Here is a 15,700-nt window from a genome sequence, read left to right on the forward strand (position 1 = left end):
CCCAACCCAGGTCCTACCACTGTCTCAGCCTTTATCCCCTCTAAACACTCCTGAAATTCTACTGGTTCCCTACTCATATTCCATCTTAATCTAAGAAGCATAAACAACAAGGTTGACAACCTACATGCTATGTTAGCTACTCATTCCCCTGACATTATGTGCCTATCGGAAACATGGCTAAAACCTTCCACTAAGGATGAAGAGATTCTCCCACCTGGGTACAATATCCTCAGGACTGATCGGATAAATAAAAGGGGCGGGGGAATAGCTGTAATGTTTAGGAATACACTGAATATCATTATGAATCCATTACAACCTCCTAAAGTCTCTAATATTGAACTTATTGCCCTAAAGATATGCCTAAACATCCAAAAATGCATCAATCTTATAGTAATTTATATCCCACCAGGGAAGAACACAGAAAACTTGGAGCAAACCCTCAGCTGGTTAACCACCAATTACCCTCAAGAAACCATAGTACTTGGAGACTTCAATATCGACTGGTCTCATTGCTCCACTCATATAAATCCCCATCCTATCAACTTACATGGTTTCTCCCAAAATATTTTATTTCCAACTAGAATTGGCAATGCTCAACAAAAAGAGAGCACCATTGACTGGATTCTTACCAATAAGGAATCACATAATTATACCACTGGGACCCTTCCCAATGACCTCAGTGACCACCTTGTTACCTATATTATAAAACATAAATGCCCACCTACCAACCCCCCCTCATATAGACTAGTTAGAAACAAGAAGAAATTTGACCCACAACTATTTCTTGCTGAACTTAAGTCCTGTAACTGGTCCACCCTAAAAACTCTACCCCTCCAGGAGAGTGTTACTTACTTTAATGGCACATTCCTTAACATACTTGACTCTCATGCCCCAAATCGACAAATCAGATCTAAGTAATGGATAGCACCTTGGCTAACTAGAGAAACTAAAACTAAAATTAAACTCCGAGACCAGGCCTGGGATAAATGGAGAGCTACTAAAACTCCCCTAGATCGCATTAAATTTCAACAGCTTAAAAACTCTACTAAAACAGCCATTACTCGAGATAAAAAACACTACTTCTGCCACCTCCAGGATAAACACCAGAATAACCCAAAAAAGTTCTGGGATGGATTTAATAACCTCCTACATCCAGGTAAAGCTACTACCCCCACCCCTGAGAAACTCGTCGGGAAAGATCCAGAAGAAATAACCAACACCTTCAACTCTTTTTTTACCGAGACCATCCAATCCCTAGCCAGTCAGCTAACTACTACTTCCTCATCCTTCACTCATACTAATGACTCCGCTCCCCCCTCCTTTAACTTAGAACCAGTATCTACCTCCTATATTTGTACCCTCTTGAAAAAACTTAAACCAACCACCCTAGCGGCGGATCACCTCCCAGCGGAATACCTACAAATTGCGTCAGACGCAATTGCCCATCCCATATCAATCTTGATTAACAGAACTATAACTGAAGCTACCATCCCCTCTATTTGGAAAATCTCATATATCATCCCTCTCCATAAAGGAGGCACCTCCACGGAAACATCCAACTACAGACCCATAGCAATATTGTCTCCAATAGCTAAAATTATGGAAAGGTGTGTTCACAAACAACCCCTACACTACCTAACCCTTAATAGTCTTTTGTCTAATTCCCAACATGGCTTTCGCCCCCACCACAGTACAACCACTGCCCTCCTCTCCTTTGTTGACTCAGTCAATAACAACCGTAATAATAAATTAATATCCTCTGCTCTCTTTCTTGACCTATCGAAAGCCTTCGACATGGTCAATCACCAGCTTCTGCTCCACACCCTGGAAAGCCTACATCTCGACAACCTAGCCCTAAGCTGGTTCAATGCTTACCTCTGGTAGGCAACAAGCTGTCCAGTGGCAAAACAGGCTATCTGACCTGCTCCCTAACACCATTGGCGTTCCTCAGGGCTCTATACTTGGTCCCCTTCTTTTCTCCGTCTTCATAAATGATCTTCACTCAGTCATCCCCAAAGCCACCTGCATCCAATATGCAGATGACTCCACCCTGATCTGTTCTGACGTCTCTCTCTCGAAACTCCAAACAACTACCCAACACTGCTTTGCTATAGTCGAAAAATGGTTCTCTGATTTGAAACTCATACTCAATCCAACAAAAACCAAGTTGCTTCTATTCTTCCCCTCTGTATCCCCTCCCCTAGGAAAAGAACTTCCAATTCCTAACAATATGACCTTCCATGTGGAATCCACCAATGGCACCATCATAGAGCCTGTCTCCAACACCAAACTATTAGGTGTCACCATCGACCACAAGCTTAAATTTGACATACACATTAGCCAAACCATTAAGTCTGTAAACAAGAAACTCGGCTCCATGTACAGAATAAAGAACTTTTTAACCCCTCATGCCAAACTAACTATTGCTCATACTCATCTCCTCTCCACCCTCTTGTATGCCTCCCCAGTACTTTCTTTCCTCAATAAGCGCGAGCTCAATATGCTCTCTGTTGCCTATAATCACATTGCCAGATTTATAACAGGTACACCTTATCGTACTCACCATTGCCTTAACTTAAAGAAACTTGGCTGGTTAGAACTGCCCAATCTTCTCAAACTCAACCAACTTACTGAAGCTTTTAAAATAATCAACCAACCAGATAGAACCCCCTCACTGAGCAGAATACTGACCACCTACTCCAACCTAAACTGCCTTCGATCATCAAATAGTGTTCAGATACTAACCATTAAATCTAAGAATTCGGGCGGTGATGCTCTCTACGCCAACTCCATCGAAAAGCCTTGGAATTCCCTTCCAAACAACCTAAGACTTATGACCTCGCTTAATCAATTCAAAAATAATCTCAAAGAATTCCTTAAGTCACACTGGTTATGCCCTTGTCCTAAACCAGACTAAACCCAAAGATCTCATACCACCTTAGTCACATCCCCATTTCAGAGATTATAATCTCTATCTCTCGGCTTCACAATGTAACCTTGTAACCATGTTTTAGACTATTTTCACATTATTTGAATGTTATATAATCAGTATGTATTGCCTGCTGTTTTCTTTCATGTTTATGTTAATCCTATTTCTTCTGAATGTAAATGTACTATGTCTTCTCATTATGTTGGAGCTTTTCTCCCCGGGCCTCTACTGAAAAAGGACATGTATCCAGCTAGACTAGCCCAGTCAACAAATGTAAAATAAAATAAAATAAATAAAATAAATAAAATCTGTACCTGGACTACACTGGTTACAGCAAAGGCAGGAACCAAACACAAACATGGACTTTTAAACCAGAAAGTAGAAAGAGATGGAAAAACTGCCCAAACGGCCAATAAACTACAATTTCTGTGCCAAAACCCACTCTTCCCATGGTAGATAGGCTACCTAGTGCTTACCACTCCCACTGATAAGCTAGAAGGTTTCCCTCCAACACAGAAAGGCTTGGGGGGCTCAGAAGCTTACCGACAGTTCTGGATACAGGATCACTGTATCTGGACTAGACTAGTTATAGGAAAAGTAGGAAACAAGCTTAGAATTTTTTTTTTTTTTTACAGAAAACCAGCTAAAACAGCAATAAATACAATTCAAGTTGCAGTGCATTATTGATCCAATCTATCCTGGGGACGGGGATTCTGCTCTATGTCATCCAATTCCTGATACTGTTGTCACCTTCTGTTGTCACTGTTGCTGCTGGGACTGACACCTGTTGTACTACTGCCACATGCTTCCACATAAACATATTATACAGTATGGCACATACTGCAAACATATTGCTGGATTTCTCGGGTGAGTACTGTAAACAGCCAGCAGATGTGTCAGGACACTGAAGCCATGCTTTTATGACCCATAGGTATGTTCAATCATAACACGTCTGGGCATGTGCAGTGTTTTATATTACATTTCTGCTGTGGTGTCAGGGTATGCACCAAGTTCCTGAGCCAGGTTGCAAGGGGTTAACCAGCATCACCTGTAAAATACACCTCAGTATTTTGTGTGTGGGGGTGGGGCATTCCAGAATTTGCTGTTTCCATAGTTTGTATATCAGCATTTATTTTTTCACACTGTGTCAGGACTTACCAACTCTGTGGGAAATTACCATGCTGCAAAGAATAACCAAAGTGATTCACAGACACATTTGAAATAACACCCTGTGAATTCCAGATTACCTGGTACTTCAGGGAATGCTAGCCTTACCTGCTCATGTACTGTATGACTGTGGGCTAGGTGCAGCCTTTATTGTCACATGAGTGCAGTCTGTGGTACCCTGTGCCTTACAAAGGCAATGTACTAGAAGCTACTTATAATCTTGGTTCTCATAGCTTGCTAGGGTAGCGTCTGGTGCCAATCCCAGATCTGGCACCCCGTAAACTCTGACTTGAAGCGTGGAAAAGGTCCACTATCCAAGATGACAACCAAGAAAAAATAAAATAAAAAAATAAAAGTAAAGGTCTTCTGCTTAAAACTGTAACAGACCAGTTACTACAAATATAACAAGCAGCTTGCTAGACTTACAGTGCCACCCACTAAGCATTTCATTGCATTAGCCCTGACTGCAATTACAGAATCAGCATTCATTTCTGAATACTGGTACTGTGATAAAGCCCCAGTAATGACTGACAATTGTGTCCCATTACACCTTGCATTCGAGGGGGTTGCCCCCTGCACCCCATCCTGGCTACACTTCTGCTGGCTCCTGCTGTTGTGATCCTGGACCACCATATATGCTCTTTAACAGACATCTCTATGATGTCAAGGAACTTACTGAGTAGTCATAATATGGATGCCTGTGTAATACCAGATGTGTTACCAGCTGGTTGCTGGAAGGTCCTGTTGCTAAGAAAGTTAAAGCTACACATATAATGGTTTCCACAGTGATAAGAAGGTAATGTATTCTTAAAATTAAACTAGATTATTACATGCAAGACAGAAAATATGCACTTGGTATGAGAAACGATGCATTTTTAAAAGGTAATGTGCCCTTATTAGAAGTATACTTAAAACGTGGGAAACTTAGACTCAGCATGTGGGCAAACTATGTTAACATAGAACCTAATAATACCCTAATCCACTCTATAACAGTCAATTATCTAGTCATTTGACAGGTTATGGCATATTAGCCACTATCTATAATACCTCTGCACGTATGCCCTGCAAGAAAATGCAACCCAGTCAGTAACGGTTGCAGCTAAGAATGGGTTTAAACTGCTGCAGATCTGAGCACTGAAAATTTCTGCATCCTGTCTTTCTATAAAAAGCCAGCCAATAAAGCATGCATGCTGATGCACACTGACATCCAGGAGTCAACACACTTTTTAATGCACTTAATTTACATGTTAACATTAACTCATTTGATTGCACACTATTATTTGCATTTGTTTATGCAATCAATTGCATGCACTGCATGCAGAGTTGTGTAACATGTTATGCTCCTGTAAAACTAACTCTCCATCATCTGCTTGCTGTTGAGAACTGTGCAAAATAATGTTGTCGTATACTATGGCTTCAACCTGATATGACTTGCCTTTAGCAAAAGAGGTCTGTCATTTCCGACAATCATCAGTCCAGACTAGCCTTTTGACAAAGTCAGGGATTATGCAGGTAATGACAATTAATGTACTGTCAGCATGCTCTACATATTTTTTCACACTAAACAGACCCCATGAAACAATCTAAGAATTGTGATATAGTGAAGTATGACAGTGAGCTACAAGGAGCATTAGTGAAACAAGACTCCTGGAAAACTATTAGTGCTGGACTACTGTTTCCCATATTTAATTGTATATTTTGTTATTAACTGTATTCACACACAGACAGCTGAAACATTTATCTAGGCTTTAATGTGCACAGAATCCCATTTAGGATCAATTAACATGAGAAAAGATATTTCATTTGCCAACTAAAATAATTTTGATATAAGTGGTGAAACCATAGTGTCTCCCAGTTGTTCTACTCTTTGGATGGGGTGTGGTCCTGGAGCCCCCTCCCTCAGCCACCCCTTCATCTCTACAAATTTAAGTTTCAGTCTTAGCCATGCTCAATACTCCTTAATACTTTCTTTTCATCTCTTCTCTGCTACATAATTTCAGAAGAATACACTGTATAACAAATCAACATTAACAGTATATAATTAGCAAGTAACTTACTTCTCTCCATACTAAGCATTGTACAAAGCTGTTGAGCCATCAGGAATTGCTTTTACTTTATTAAGGAATAATGAACCTAGCAATAGTTTCTAAAACTAAGTCTCTTTCTCCATCTTTTCTGTAGCCCCTCTCATATTATGTCCTTAGTATTTTCTTAGTCTTCCATTACATTCTACTGCACTTTCCTTACACTCCATCTTCACCACCTTAAACTTCATTATTTTTCTCTATTACACCCATATCTGCATCAGGTCACAAACATGGTCATAATGGCATAATATCATATTACAGCTTCATCACTCCATTCAGCTTTTCTCAAACAACAGCAGTTTTCATACACCAAACCTCAAAAACACCTCATCTTTTCTTTTAACCTCTACCTGCCTCAGTCACAATTTAACACTAAAAGAATTATGTTGTTCTTATATAACCTAAACCACCCAAATCCATCTTCTCTAGTATTCATTACTTCCAACCTTAGGAAGACCAGCGCTTTAAATCTTCAGCATACTCTGCAACATTAACTACACTTGTAATGATATGCTTGTTATTCATTCTTCATTAAGTGCCTTGCTGGAATGGTGTACCCTATACCTCCCCCTCATCCTACAAACCGACCCCATCTGTGAACCTGGACTTTGGTGGGAGAAGTCTCCTTATGCAGTTATTCCTCTCCCATAAAATCTCTTCTAACACCTGCAGTGCAGTTATTGTTCTCCATCCAATCTCTTCTAATAACTGCCATTCTTCTAACTGTACACTGGTTAACCATTTCTAATAGTTTCCCTTCTCTGTCATCTAAGCCTTCTCTATATATTTTACAAATATGTTTGGAAACTTACCCAAGCACTTCTCTTTCCTCTTTTCTCTGACACCTAACTTCAGAAGAATTTACTGCACAACAAATCAGCATCAGCAGTATTTATATCAATACCTCTCAGTGCTAAATAAGTATTCTTATGATCTCTGGCTACCTTAGCCGCATATCCCTTAGCAACATTTACCTCTGTGCCCCTTTTATTTCTTTTCCACTTCTCAGAGCTTTAAATTGCTAATATCTCCCTCATGCAGTCCTCCTACTGTAGCATTCCAAAGACTATTACTATTACTATTACTATTACTATTACTATTATTATTACTATTACTATTACTATTACTATTACTATTACTATTATTATTACTATTACTATTACTATTACTATTACTATTACTATTACTATTTTCTTCCTTTAAAGGATCTTCTCTCTTTGAACTTCTCATTACTGGACATCTCTTTAAAAAATAATTCAAAAATGACTCTTTCCTCTGGCTCATGCTTTTGCTTTTTAGTGACAGTGAACCCAGTCCTATCCCTTTTGCCTCTGTTATTCAAACAAATTAACAAATTACCTCATCACTTCATCTAAATATTCCAGCTTTATGTTTGGCCTACCAAATGTAGGTAGGATGAATGGTAAACTATCTAGTACCCATGTCTTGATCCTACAAAACAACTTAGGTATTATTGCCTTCTGTCAAATCCAGCTCACTACCGCTGGATTTTTACTTACATACCTTCAGCAAGTTAATAAAAATTAACTAAACAACAGCCGTGGTGATGTCTGTCACATAATCATTAATTTGCATGTTTTATTCTTTATCTCTTCCCTCATCTGATTCTGATGAATACTCACCATGTTGACCTATTAATGGCCTCATAATTTATTCTTTCATCAAAATCAGATTAGGATTTGTATAGTTACTTGCAGCAAAACTGGTTGTGATACTTCTTGCTCACCTCCTTTGTCTTGTACAACTGTCTATAGTTTATTATACAATGACCCCCATTTATATTCCAAAATGTGCACGCTGAATGGCCAGTGTGCCTGTTGTAAATCCCACAATATACCAATGGGAAAAGGTCCGGTCGCCCAGACTTTTTTCCGTTGGTATAAAGTCCTCAAAAATTTTTTTAAACAAAGTAAAAAAAAAAGAAAGAAAGAAAAAACAGAGCAATGGAGACTGTTGTTTCTCCGTTGCTTCCGTTTCAAAGCATTGTTGTACTGGGTATGCGTGGGATGCAAGTCCCATACGCATGCTCAGTACATCAAAACAAGGAAGCAGTGTACCACAACCAGCGGAAGAACAGTAATGCGCCGTTATACAAAGACATTATTTAAGAAAAGTAAGTATTTTTTTTCTTAAATAATGTCATTGTATAATAGCAAAACCGACTTTGTGGTTGTGGTATATAGAAATTTACCCACAGTTGGCTTTATTTAATCACTCGGGCTTCGCCCTCGTGATTAAACCACACCAACCATGGGTCAATCTTCAATATACCACACCACGTGGTTGGTTATTGCTTTATTATCTACAGTGTATTACATTCACCACAAGCTATGCAGGAACTTGGTTGAACAATTTTACCAACAACTTCTGCTTCAGGCTATAGATTTTCCCAAAGCTCCAGGATTCACACTTTGCTTCCAGACTATAAATATGGCAATCTTTGAACTTTACTATAATTGCAGCATTTCTGTCTCTGATTATTTGTTGATAGCATTTCCTTTTACTTTATATTGTTTAGGCATCACCAAGGCTACTGGAGTAGATAATCTGCTCATTAATCTTCTGTACGTCAACAGCTGAGCTGATGAAAGGCTGAGTCCCTGCAGTAGAATTTTCCTGTATTCCAAAGCTGCAAGATGAAAACCCTTGCAAGTTTTGCTGCTGAATTTTATGATATTCTTCACTATTTGGATAGTTCTCTCAATTTGCCCAATATATTGATGCCAGTGTAGACTGGAAATTACATAGGTTCATAGGTTCATAAAAGGCTATCTGCCCTAGGGCATTTATAAGCCTAGCCAGAGTGTATTTGGCTTTCGCCACCCATTTTAAATTAATTTTGCTATGCCCTTTTTCGAGGTTAGTATACTGTGCCTCTGTCTAACAGTGACACAGAAGTGATACCCGGGGTAAACCTATGATCTCCCATCCACTCATCAAGATTCCTCTTGAAGAGAGTCAATGAGGGACTCTGCCTAACCTGGACTGGGATTTTATTCCAGAGTGAAGGGAGCCTCTAAGTTATGAATCTGTCCCTCCAGCATGTCCTATTTATTTCAGTGCTGAGGTTCAAGTCTCTCGAGCGCGTAGCTCGATGGGATTTGGATTTTCTGAGGTGCAGCATGTCCATTAATTCCGGGTTAGACGTGGCTTTATACATCAGGCACAGATCACCTCTGAGCAGGCGGCATGCCACTGAGTAGAGCTGGAGCAGCATATGGCATCTGTTTGAGCCCTTTGATCCTCTTGGTGAGGTACTTTTGGGGTCTTTCCAGTTGCTGCAGGTGTCTGGTAAGGTACATCACAAAAGGGGCATTGTACTCAATTATGGACCTGATGAGGGATGAGTAAAGAGGCACGATGACCTCCCCTGATCTAGATGTGAATCCCTTCATGATCAGGTGGGCTATATAAAATGTTTTTCTAACCACTTTGGCCACGTGGTTGTCAAATGAGAGAGTGCTATCAACTTGGGTCCCCAGGTCCCTAATTACTTCTTCTGTACTTAATGGATTACCACCTATGTGGTAATTTGTGGGCACTTTGTTTTTGCCAAAGGGGATGACTATACACTTTATGGCATTTAGCTTGAGGCCATGGCTCTGGCACCAGTTGTCTGTTTCTATGAGGCCCTTTTGGAGGATGCTTGTGTTGGCTGGAGAGTCGATTATGGTGCCCAGTTTGCAGTCATCTGCGAACTTGGTCAGCCATAGTCCTTCCGTGTTGGCCTGTACCTCATAGAATGGGTTTATAAAGGATACTGCGGTCTGGGCCATATTTTCCACAGGCCCAGGGGCTTTGAAGGATTCCACCTCAGATTTGCGGAGTGTGAAATTTGTTTTAGAGAAATTTTTCACTGTGGTTTTCTGGGCAGGGGGTGGGGTTGGGATGTGAATATCCAGTGAGATTAGTTTATGGTCTGATCTTACCAGTGAGGGATACACTTCTGGTCTGGAGCATAGAGTCCCCATGTTGGTGATGATCAGGTCCAGTATGTTTTCCCTTCTTGTGGGAGTGGTAACAAGTTGTTCCATAGCATTTGAGTTTATAAATTCTAGGTACCTTTGGGCTAGGGTGTTGGAGCTAGAGTAATGCTCCCAGTCTATGTTTGGGTAGTTGAAGTCGCCCAATATAATGATGTTTGGAGAGACCTTCATATTTTCCAGTGTTCTCAGGAAGGCCGAGTGGGGTTCCTGGGTTTGGGAGGGTGGTCTGTAGCAGGCTATAAACTGGAAGGCAGTTTTACCCACTGTTAGTTGCACATGGATAGTCTCTGATGCTTCATGCTGTGCCACCAATCTGGAGGTGTGGGTATCGTGGACGAATATTGATACGCCCCCTCCTTTTGTGGTTCGGTCCAAGTCATGGGGCCAAAAAGCATAGTATGAGATATAACTTGGTAGTGCTGGGTTGCTCTCGGGAGCCTTGAACCAGGTTTCTGTTACTGCACAGATATCGATGTTTTCCATGCTAAGGAGAGTTTCGAGTGCGTGCATCTTGAGGTTTAGAATTCTGGCATTGAGTAGCATTACTCTTAGTTTCTTATCCCTTGTGATACCTATGGAGGTGGGTTTGTCTTTTGAGCCTTGCCTAAAAAAGGCACTATGGGGGTAGCAAGAGCCTTTGCCAATATCCGAAAGCCCAGGGGTGACAGGTGCAAGCCATCCCTAGCGAAGCATCGTGGCTCGTCGAGCATGTCATCCCAGGCTGACAGGCATTGGATCCACTTTGAATGACACCAATACTTAAGCCAATTGTTGAAATTGATCATCTTGTCTTCATATTGTGGCATCATTCTTGGTGAGGGTAAGATGCTACTCAAGGTCAGGGTCATACTGGCCTGGGCTACATGCTCAGAGAGCTCCTCTATGTCTCTTTTCATGTAGTCCAGGGAGGTAAGTCTCAGGTCATTCACACCAGCATGGACAATGACTGAGTCATATTTGTACTTGCCTTGGAGTGACCTGAGTGCTTGTGTTATGTGGCGGATCCTAGCGCCCGACAGGCAGCTCACCATGACCTTCTCCTTGTTCAGCCTGGTGAGAGGGACGTCAGTGTACCTGACTATAGAGTCAGCTATTACAAGTGTATCAGGTGTGTTGTTTAGCCCTAAGGGCTGTGACTGTTCGGCACACTGGCTTTGTGAGCTATGTGTTGCACGTGTTTTGTTTTGGGGTAGCGGTTGCTTGGGTGTCTGCTTTGGAGGTCTCTACTGCTTAGGCAGATTTTTATTTAGAGCCTCCGAGTATGTTTTTGTGTGTTTATGTGTTTGGTTTGCTGTCATGGTAGGTCTATGTGAGACTGGAATTGTAGTGAGTGTGGTTTCCTTCTCCTCCTGACTGGTTACGCCAGTACTGAGTTGAGAGAGCTTAGACTCCAGTTTGGCTATATGGTTGCATCTCTCACATGTTGGAATTTGTTGGGAGGAGGAGAGGATTGTCTGTATACATGAGGCAATTGTAACATTGCCTCAAGATTCCCAGATTCACCAGCTGGACCTGAGAGGAGATTGACAACTGACCTTTGGACATGCTAGAATAGTATTGGGAATTCCTTTATAATTCAAAAAAGGGCCACTGGGGAACAAGGTACTCAAGGGGAGTTTGTGAGGGTGTAGTGCTTTTAATTTTTTAGTGCTGACTTAGTGAGCAAGTACCAGGTAACTTAAATGCAATGTGTTACAGGTAACTTAAATGCAAAAACGACAAACAGTAACTTTCTTTCAAGTGAATTTCTGTTCATATACAAATTTTCAAAGTCCCTTTTTTCAAACACATTGTGTACTACTGTCAGATATAAAAAGAACAGGTATTCCCAGTCTCAAGAATATATACAATAATGAATTAGCTACACCTGAACTTGATGTGTCTGTCAAGCTGACCACTTTAAGCAGTTTGAAATAATGCACACAGATGAGATGCAGAGCTTCTCTGATCTGGAACAAACTTGTACCTACTCATCACCACAGACAAGCTGGAGATGGGTATGTTAGCATCTCTTCTTTTTTCAGTTTAGAACATCAATCCTTGGACACAACTTGTTTCTTAATTTCTTTCTTACAATGAAAGTAAAACAGAATTTCTTTCCATACTGATGACATTTGCTCATGATATTTTATTATTCTATCACCCAGTAGATGCATTTCTAGGTCAGTGTTAATGCATTTCTGAAATTATTTTTCTTTTCCTTCTGTCATTGGTGACTGCAGTATCACTCAAAGAATCTCTCATTCTTATTATTATAACTATTTCTTCTTAGAGCCACATGTGTTGCAAACATTTATTAAAATAAGATGACAGCCTCCATTTTGGATCCTCACACTGCTCTTTTGTTCATATCCATTAGTTGTAAACATATCCTGCATTTATTTTTAATTTTGCCTTATTATGTGGCTTATAATTTAGCTTACATGCAGTAATTTCTCAATTTCTTTAAATGTGTTCTAGTAATTTAACTTCTGCACACATCCACATTTTTAATTAAAGTGCCCACATTCTGCTTCAAATTGTCACTTGTTTCACTCTTACCCTAATGGCTGACTGCCTTGTAGTAAATGCTTTGATCATTGATCTTATACAGCCATTTGATCTTGTAAATTATAACATCCTTATTAACCTTACCTTAATTGAAGTTGGTCCTACCATTATCTCCTTGTTTGAGGCCAGCTTTCTAACATTTTGATTTTAGAGTTAAACTTGATTGCACCATTATTCATTAAAGTTCCATTTTAGGCCCTGTCTTGTTCTGTCTTTCTTTACCTCACTACCCTCTAACGTGTACCTTTCAAATGTCATTCTCTGGCCTGATGATCTTATCTTTAAAACATCCCTCCTTATTTATTCTATTAAATCAAATATTCTCAATGATCCTAACTCATCTGGATAGGAATCAACTGATCCTAAATAAAAAACAAAAACTCAAAGCTGTGCTGTTTGGCATAAGCACCAGAATCAACACAGTTCCAATTCCCTTATCATCCTTCTGATGTAAATATAATCCCATACATGCAATTGCATCTTCTAAATATTTTGGGTGTTTCGTTTACTAAGTGCATCAGCTGACCAACAGGCAAAATTAAGCAGAAACAATCATCTGTTAATTCATAGTCCCCTCAATACCTGTGTAGCTCTTCCTCAGTGAATGGTTGAGAAACAGTCATTTGCAAACCAGTTCTTTGATCACAAGTGACGAAAAACACCTTCCCCAAAACCAGCACTCACTCATTACAAAAAGCATTTGCTCATGAGGAAGCTCTCTATATCCCTTCATTGTAAAGGGATTTGCTTTGCCCACTATGAACATGGTTGGCACACCTTAGGAAAAGGAAAAGATCTCTAATGCAGCCATCTCACATCAAAAGTAATAATTCAATGACCACAATACAATTAGGTAACCAACAAGTAAGTAAGCTTAAAGCCAATTGTGATCATGCAAATAGAATCCAATCAAATTGTCAGTCATCATTTGTAGGAAAACTCTATGCATATATACATAAAGGAATTCTCCAAGCTCAGCTAGATTATGGTCCCCTTTCCTCACCCGTGTCTCTATTCAAAACCTAAACGACCTCCAGATTTTAACTAACCATATCTCAAGATCTGTCTTTTTTTAACACTTTTATTGAATTATCATTTATCACTTGTATAAGCTGCAGTGATGCAGCGGTGGCATTGTCGCCTCACAGCAAGAGGTTCTCCCGTTCAATTCTCGGCTGGAATGCCTTCTGTGTGGAGACTGCATGCCCTCCCCACAGTCGAGTGGCGTCGTTCGAAAGACATGCATGAATAGGCGTGCCTTTGTTGAAGGTTGGGCATCGAGCTGGCACCTTGGCACTGTAAAAATCTACTGCCAATCATTAGCGGACTGGAGTTCCGCTATGGCGACCCCTAACCGGGAAAAGCCGAAAGAAGAAGAACAACTTGTGACATAGGCAAGCTTACATTTATATAAACGTAATCAGACTATATTAACAAGTTCACATTTATAAAAGTTATATATCACATATATTGTTAAACATCATATAATTGAAGCAACATTACATAAATTGTTCATTTCTTGCCTTCTCTTAAATCTTGTTCCTCCTCCAAAAATGTTTCTGCATGTACTGTTTGTGCAATTTCCATTTTTTTCTATGTAATTTGCTCCTATGTTTTTCTAAGGATCCCACTTCTTGTTCTTTTATCTGTGTTGCAATATTCACTATTTCAGGTGGATCCACTTCAGATGATCAAAGTTTTAAAACTTCAAATTTCATACGACCGAGACCATATAATTGAAGTTTTAAAACTTTGAATGATCTGAATGGAGATCTCCATACAGCACAGAACAGGAAATTTCCCCTTTTCCTCGCTGTAGTGCAATCTCGGAATTGGTATATTTAAACATCAGGGAGTGTGAGAGAGTGCAGGGGAGCTTGCCCCCCTGCAAAAATATCCAGGAAAATGTTTTTGTTTTGTTTTTGTTTTCCTTTCAAGTGTTGGAAGTTTTGAAACTTCGATCATATGGTCTCGGGGGGTTTATATCATAAGATCAAAAGTATAAAACATCGAATGTCAGAACATCGAACTTCTAATCCCGAAACATGATAGCTTCAAAAGCTGAAAACGTCGAAAACGGAAACCCCGGACTCTCATAGTTGGCCTTCCTAAACACACACACCCTGACATCATTGTGACATTCTCAATATGCATAACGTATGCTACGAACTACTGTTTTTTAGCAGCAGAACCACTAAAATTGTACTATTATACAAAAACTCATACACATATTAGGATATGTTCTCATTAAACACCATAACAGCATTAGTATGTCGTGTAATTACACAACATAAAAGTAAGCCTTCCATGTCCGCTCCCTGTACGCTTAGCAGTGACCGAATAGCAACATGGCTGCCACTGCTTATCTAACTGCTCCCAGAGTACTAGGGACAATATATGACTGTGCCATGTCTCAAAAGAGGTCAGGAATGTTAGAAATGGATGGATATCTGTATAATGCAGAGAAAACCATTAAAAATAAAAGATACTGGTGCTGTAAAAGTAAGTTCATACTTAAATATAGAGGTGGGGCTATAACAGAAACTGTAATTGGTGGGGAACATCTATTAAAGTCTGTTGTCACCTGCATGCTCCCAGTGTGGTAGAAGTAGAGATGTATTGAGCCTGCCATAACTTAAAAGAGAGTCCAAGGTGCAGTACGAGTATGCCAGCATTACTGGTGGATGATGTTGTGGGTAGTACATCTGCTGAAACACTCATGTCATTGCCGTCTATGAGGTCCATGCTGCAACAGATTAATAGGGTTAGGAAACGGAAGATGCGAACATATAAGGTTGTGGCTGAGAATATTGGTGCAGTGGACACAACTATATGTCCGTTAAAACACAGCAGCTTTATACAAACACGGAAGGCAGACATCCATACCAATACACATGTATTAGTGTTTAGCACAGAGAGGAATCTGTGAGATTTGTGCAGTGTATAAATATGGTTCATGA

This window comes from Protopterus annectens, chromosome 9.part0 (genome assembly GCF_019279795.1).
Source record: "Protopterus annectens isolate FY-2018-M chromosome 9.part0, PAN1.0, whole genome shotgun sequence".
NCBI classification, from domain to species: domain Eukaryota; kingdom Metazoa; phylum Chordata; order Ceratodontiformes; family Protopteridae; genus Protopterus; species Protopterus annectens.